The following is a 6,917-nucleotide window of genomic DNA, read 5'->3' as shown; positions in this document are numbered from 1 at the left end:
CCTTCCCCATTCAGCAGCAGGCCCACATTTCCCCCTACTTTTCCTTTTGTTACCGACGTATTTAAAGAAGCCCTTCTTGTTCTCCTTGACATCCCTTGCCAGATGAAACTCCCCAGGTCTGTGAGCCACATGAAAATATCGCTTAGGTGGCCACAGCTGCTGGGCATGGCGCCAGCCCCAGAGGATGCCGGTGTCCCTGCCCCCACTGTGGCCAAACCTCTGCGGTGCCCACAACAGGTGGAAGACGGAGCAGGTGGCCAGACTGTCCGCATCGCTTATGCAGGAGGTGGTGGCTCTGAAGTTGGGAGGCCAGACAAGCTCTCAGTGGGGATGAGGGGCCGGGGGGAGGCCCTCCCTGGGGGCTCTCTGGCTGTGGGCAGCAGCTCTGTTGGAAGACCCTTGGGCAGGCAGCCAGAGGGGCTGTGCCACACAGTGAGGCGTGTTCTCCGCTGACATGCAAGCTGGTACCGGTAGCAGCCCCAGTGGCTGAGAGGGAGCCAGGGAGCGACAGGGGCATGAGCAGCACAGGGTGCCGAGAGTTCTGCCTGGGAAAGGCAGCAGGAGTGGTGTGCAGCACAGTCCTCTGCGATGTGCTCCCTGCATGTTCTTTTCCCCACTGACTGTTCAAGAGTCCGAGCATCTCCCTCACTTCTCCTGCTGACTGTGACTTCTCAGCATCAGCCTCCCAGCTAATGCCCTCGCTCCTGACGCCCATTGCTCCAGCTTGCACGGCACAAGCTTCACACGCATGCGTCTCTTCCAGGATCCTCTACAGGAAGGGAGCTTTGGAGCCAATGGAGGGCTTGGCTTTCTGGAAAACTGTTGGCCCACGGACAGGAAGGTGTCTCACAGGCTTCCTGGCCTTGGTTCAGGTAGGGGTTCCAACACAGGAGTGTAAGGTCTCGATGTGAGTGCTGAGGGGTAACACAGAGGCTTCTGAATGCCTTCTGGTGGGCCCTGAGCATCTTGCTCAGAGCCTCGGAGAACAGACAGGAGGAAATTACATGGCAGGTCCTCTTCAAAGTGTGCTTCTGCCTCTGAAGGCATGACCATTCCAGGGATGCAGATAGGTGGGAGCTTCATTCTTGGCTCACTCCTCTCTAATTTTCTAGCAGGAATTCTCTTTCCTCTTGGCCTTAGGAAGCCCAGTCTCGGATAGCTCTCATCCCCATCTCTTGGGCTGGGCTGCTTTGCGACCTGCCTCCCACAATTCACTCCTGAAGCAACAGCAGTCAGAGGTTGACCGCATTGATCTAACAGCAACTCCACTAGCCCACTCTCCATGGTGCTTTCTTCTGAAGTGTCCTTGAAGGATCTTGCCTTTGCATTCATTTCTCTTTCTAACTTCTGCTGCTGCTTCTTCAGGGTTTCCAGAGCATCATGGACAACAATTGCAGCATACACATTTCCTTCTGAATGGACTTGCTGAACTTGGGACATTGCATTTTGGATGCTACGCCTTGCAAGCGTGCTACTCTCTCGTGATACGGCAGCAACATTGTGGAATGGTTGCAACACGGGCAACCTTGTGGCTTCTGCTGTTTGGATGCTCTACATGATGCTTCTACTTCCTTCATCGCTCGGGTTGAGAAAGGTGTCCGGCATGCCTGCAGTTGTCTCTTAGAAATAGTCTCAAGGGGCAGCTTCAGGATTTCAGCAAATTGACAGTGCAAGTGATGTTCAAATTGCAAAGCTACAAACGATTCCAAGGTGGATCCAACCCTCTCAACAGCATCTTTGGCGATTTTGTCAAGAGAAGCCAGAGAAGTTGCTGTTATAGCCTGGTAATTCAGCTGCCCTCAGCCTGCTTTCTTCCAGTTTGCCAGCTCACCTGGCTCGTGCGGCTACGTACGGCTCCCTCTGCCCGGCCGACAGCCTGGGCTCACAGGCATCTGATGCACTGCATACCAAATGCTTCCCTAAGGCATCAGTAACGGTTGCTACAATCTCTCTAGCCACCAGTCCAATTTCCTCCTGGAGATCTGGAGATGTCGTCTCAGAAGGCTCTGCCCTTCTAGCACTAGCAAGCAACCTTCCACTGATTGCCAGTGGAGCCCTCCTTAAAACATGGACCAACCAATCCAGCTCTTTCACCCTCTCCAGCACTTCCTCCAGCATGCTCTCAGCCACCTCTTCCAGCTCCTGGGCTTCTGTCCTTGTAGTCCCTATCAGCGTAGTCCGGATTTCACTATGCAGCTCTTCACGTAAAGACTTCTGTATCAGAAACCAGGAGGAACTGATGAGTGAATGGCAAACAAAATGGATAGAGGAGATGGAGGAGGTTGTGTTATTGTGCTGGACACTTTGCTCTGGACTCTTCTCCCATCATGGGTGCTGCCTGCTCTCACGACACCTCTGCCTCTTATTGCAGGCTCATTTGCACCTCTCCCAGTACTGATGTGAAGAATGCTAGTTGTGAGACCAAGAAAAAAAAAAAAATCCTTGTTCCTGGAGCACCCAGCTGTTGTCGTGCTTTCTGAGAGGCCATTCCACCTGATGGAGCCAGGCAGCATTGAATGTGTTCCGCTAATGAGAATCGGGCAACAGCAGGCTCTCCTCTAAGCTAATCTTTGATCTCCTGCAGCAGGAAAGTAACCCATGAATGGCTAAGCACTGGCACTATCGCCTTCAGGGATGCTCCATGTTTGGCTGCTCACCACACGAGAAAGCAGCAACAGGGACCCTGGGAATACTTAGTGCAGCTAATGGATTTATGCTAAGCATGGGAGTCCGTGAGCACAAGAGCCCACGAAGAGTACCCGGCACACCTGGTCTCGCTCAGCCTGCTGGAGGAGGCGTTTCTCTTCTTCAAGGGCCTCAAGCTTCTCCATCCTCTGCACAGTCATGGCAAGAAACCTTTAAAGACAAATGAAGATGGCTGAAACAGAGCACCTGGAGCTGTCTTGCCCAGAGCTTTTTCTGCTTAGCCACTGCCATCATCCTGCTCCAGAGTTCTTGGCTCAAGTGCCCCAAACAGCTTCCAGCTGGCTCTGCCAGGCTCCAAACACAGACTGCGCCACTGTAGGCACAATTAGCATCTGGTCACGCAGGAATCTGGTGGTGTTTCCTGGAAGACAAGGCTCCAGCCAGCACCTCGCTGACAGGCCACAGGCCCGCTCCTACAGCAAGCCTTGCTTGTCCTGTCTCTGACCTGTGCCTCATCTCCCTCTCAGCATCTCTCAAACTCTCTCTTTGCTCCCGCAGCAGCCACTCTCAGAGGTGAGAAATGTCCATCCCCTCTGGCGGTTCGGGGACATCCTTTAATTTTGCCAGCAGTCATCGAAGCACCTTCTGAAAGTTGACACCAGGTTTTAGCTCGCCTTTGCCACGAAATGCTCTCACACCGCTGCATGCTGAGGCTTCACGCTGGCCCAGAGCAGTGCTCCGCTTCAGCCATACACCCGGGGCAGAAGAGAAGGGCTTCCCTCGGCACTCTGGGCACTCAGGGACGACTTTCCTGCCTGTCCCCACCCCACCCCATCCCTAGCATCCTGCACTATCGCAGCTCGGACCAGGTAGTCGTTTCTACAGCTGAACGCCCGGCCTGCCAGCACAGGCCTCGCTGCTTCTTCAGTTCATGCCGTGCTGAGATAAAATAAGTGAAGCCCCAACCCTCTGCACCATGAAGCAGGCCTATGAACACTGCACTTTACTTACTTGTTCTCGCTGGCACATTTTGTCAGCCTCTATTTTGAGTGTCATCAGATACTGCCTGTATTCGTTGAACTCCCACAGAGTGCAAACCACCTGTGGAGAGACAAGGGGAGAAATCACCAAGACTTGTCACGCTAACTATGTGGCTTGCCTTCCCAGAAACAGCAATAACCCAGCAAGAGCTGCTCCCCTGCACACCCTGCCCTCCCCAGCAGCTGGGGCCTTTGCTCCCACCCACCCAGGGGGAGCAGTGCTCCTCACTCTGCTGCCAGGCCACCCACCAGCTGCTATGCCAGTGCTCAAAGAGCACGGCACAGCCTTGGAAGAGCAGGTGTGGGAATTCCCAGAGCGGGTCTGCCTGAGGGCAGAGTGAGAAAAACACTCTGATGTCCAACCTACTTTGCCATCGCTGGTGAAGTAACCTCCTCTCTTTAGTGTCTGGAGGTTATCTTTGCATTTGTAGTAGGCCCATGACTGCAGGTCGTGCAGACTGTTGTACTCGGTGCTCAGCAAGTGACAGTGTGGATCTCCCAAAGCAAAATAACCGGATGGCTGGTGAAGTGTTAAATGTATCGTCCACAGCATGAGCAGGGTAGGAAGGAATCAGGAAAGACGCAAAGACACTTCTGAGCTTCCTCAGCCCATAGGGTAGCTTTTTCAGGCCTCTGAGCTTTAGAGTAATTCCTGGCTCAGCACTTAGCTCAGCTCCCTATTTTACCCAAAGGAAAGAGTTCTCTGCTTGAGAGACTCTTCAGCTGAGGAAAAGCCCAGGGCCTACAGCTTCAGTCTTGTGGTTATCTCCCATCTCTTTGCTAGGTCTCTCAGTGTGTGTGGGCAGGGAGATGATGAACAAGAAGGGACTTTTCCTTCCCCTTTCTACTGCTTTTACCTTTTCCCCCAGCTTGGTCTGGCAGAAGACAGGGTGGGAGCCAGGCAACAAAGGGATTTTGACCCCGAGCGGGATGTCCAGTAGCTCGGTACATCTTACTACACCTGCTGTCTTCTGCACTCAAGCTAGAAAGACAGAGACGCTCATGGGCATTCAGGCCACCATCTCAATAGCCTTCTTGCACAGCTGTAGAGAGAGAAAAGCAATTTAGCATGAATGAGCATCAGCAGGGAGAGGGATCTGAACCCAGGACACAGAAGAAAGAAATAAAGGAACCACAAGACTGATTCTGGAGGACAAGATAAGGAAGTAGAAGAGCCAGACAGCTACGCAGAAGTAAGTAACCACAAAGACTGGTTCCAAGGGACAAGATAAGGGAGTAAAAGAGCCACCAACAACTATGCAGAAGCGAGATAAGAAGTAAAGAACACACCTGGAAACTACGGAAAGGACCAGCCAGGAGCTGGAAGACCCTGAACTCTAATACCATGATTGGTTCAGAACTATGGGGTGGATACTAGACTGGAAGGGTATAATTACCCAGGGATTTGTTCAAATGGGGTCCCTCTTCAGAGGCACCCAGCTCGAGATGTAATTACTGCATGTGTGTCACTAAAATTTATTTCACTCTGATTTGGCTTCAGACTTCTGCCTGAGCGGGAACCTGGGGTTGGACCCTGTTACGGTGGCTGGCGAGCCTAATTTTCCATAACAGCAGCACTTACCAGAAATGCTCTTTGAACACTCCAAACAGGGAGAGCGCAAAGAGCAGCCTATTCAAAAGCAGCTCTCTGCTACGTCACCTCCTTCCCTGCAACTCCAAACCCTGTAAACCAAACCTGACGTCCTTTCACACCACCCCTCCTGCCTGCTGAGCTGGAATCCAGGATGGGCAGGCAGACAGGACTCCCTGAGCGCCTCCACTGGCCTCACCCTATTTCTCTCACTCTTGGTTTCCTCCACACACACTGGATGCCCCAGAGAAGGCCCGCACGGCCGCCACCTCCCAAGCTAAGCCCTCTCCATCCGCCCGCTACGCACCTCACCCCTATTCTCCTTTGCGCTCAGCACTCCATCTATATTTCGGGCGCCAGCAGCAAGATAGTACTCCATGGCTCCTTTCGAGAGTCCTCCTGGAGCTGCGACCCTCCGCTGGCACCTCTCGCTCCAGCAGCACCCAGCTCTGGCGGCCCCAGCCGGTCTCCCAGCCAGCAGTGCCACCAGAACAATTGTGCAGTGCTGCCTTGCCGCTTTCCTGCGCCACCGCCCGGCCGCTGCCAGGCCAAGCGCCGCGGCGGTGGGGAGCATGCGCGGGGCCCCGCGGCATGCTGGGAGCTGCAGTCCCGCCGCGCCGCGGCGGTGGGGAGCATGCGCGGGGCCCCGCGGCATGCTGGGAGCTGTAGTCCCTCCGCGCGGCGGCGGTGGGGAGCATGCGCGGGGCCCCGCGGCATGCTGGGAGCTGCAGTCCCGGCGCGCGGCGGCGGGGCCCGGCTGGTGGCCGGGCGGGGGGAGCACTCCCTTCCCCGCGCCCTGCGGGGCCACCGGCGGCATGGAGCAGTGTGGGCGAGGCCGTGCAGGGCAAGGGCCCTTTCGCAGTGCTTCGCGTGCCTAGGGGAGGCCCTGTGACAGTGGAGGGGCTGCAAGGACACGCAGGCCTCAGGGGACCTGCCAGGTTTGGCTCCACAGCAGGCAGGGGAGCCAGCCTGGGCGTTTTGGGGCGCTGCCCACATCCCACTGCCTCCTGCGCAAGGAGGTGAATCCACCAGGAATGTCTCCAAGTGGTGCCAAAGTCTGTGAAAAACTCAAAGAGGACATGGGAGAAATCCCCTAGGCGGCTGAGGCTGCCTAGGGAACTGTATCGGAAATACCCAGTTTGGGTATGGATGTAGCAGAGCTGGGGCCAGTGGGGAAAAAGTAATTGGGGGCAGGGTATTTACTGGGTGTGGGGGGCAGGTTGGGATTGGGTGGAGGTGGGGAGAGACACGGGCCAGGAAAGGGAGGGCCAAGGATCCCCCTCCCGCTCCCCTCTGGTTCAGGGCTTACCGGCCCGGGGAGCCTCTTGTGCTGCGTGTCCGTCTCTGTGTCCCGGGAAGGAGCAGGGACGTTTCTCATCCCAGAGCTGGCTGGCTGTGATGTGGCCTCAGCAGCAGGCTGTGCTGCGGGAGCTGGCAGGGTCCCTCCACCTGCTGGCACGCTGGGCTCCTCCGTCCACCTGCCATCTGCTCCCCACGCTGACCCAGGAGGCAGAGGGCTCTGGGCAGATGGGGCGGGGGGAGCATGTCTGGGTTGCATCTGTCCGGGATCCTGCCAGACTCCCACAGTCAGGGCTTGCAGCCCTGGGGAGGTGACATACTGCCCTGTCCTGAGAGCTCCC

General features: G+C 55.9%; 1 long non-coding RNA gene across 1 annotated transcript; it reads right to left on the bottom strand.

The window, feature by feature from the left end:
* Nucleotides 1-450: 450 nt before the first annotated feature.
* Nucleotides 451-5,845, bottom strand: LOC135323755 (uncharacterized). Its single transcript, XR_010385277.1, has 5 exons — nt 5,585-5,845; nt 4,544-4,729; nt 3,658-3,747; nt 2,769-2,856; nt 451-2,214 (listed from the first exon to the last, which is right to left on the bottom strand). It is a non-coding gene; the product is annotated as an uncharacterized LOC135323755 (long non-coding RNA).
* Between the last annotated feature and the right edge of the window lie 1,072 nt (nt 5,846-6,917).

Source organism: Dromaius novaehollandiae, chromosome 27, assembly GCF_036370855.1.
Source record: "Dromaius novaehollandiae isolate bDroNov1 chromosome 27, bDroNov1.hap1, whole genome shotgun sequence".
In the NCBI taxonomy this organism is placed as follows: domain Eukaryota; kingdom Metazoa; phylum Chordata; class Aves; order Casuariiformes; family Dromaiidae; genus Dromaius; species Dromaius novaehollandiae.
Note: the sequence above shows the minus strand (reverse complement) of the source record. Positions and strands in the feature narration are given on the sequence as shown.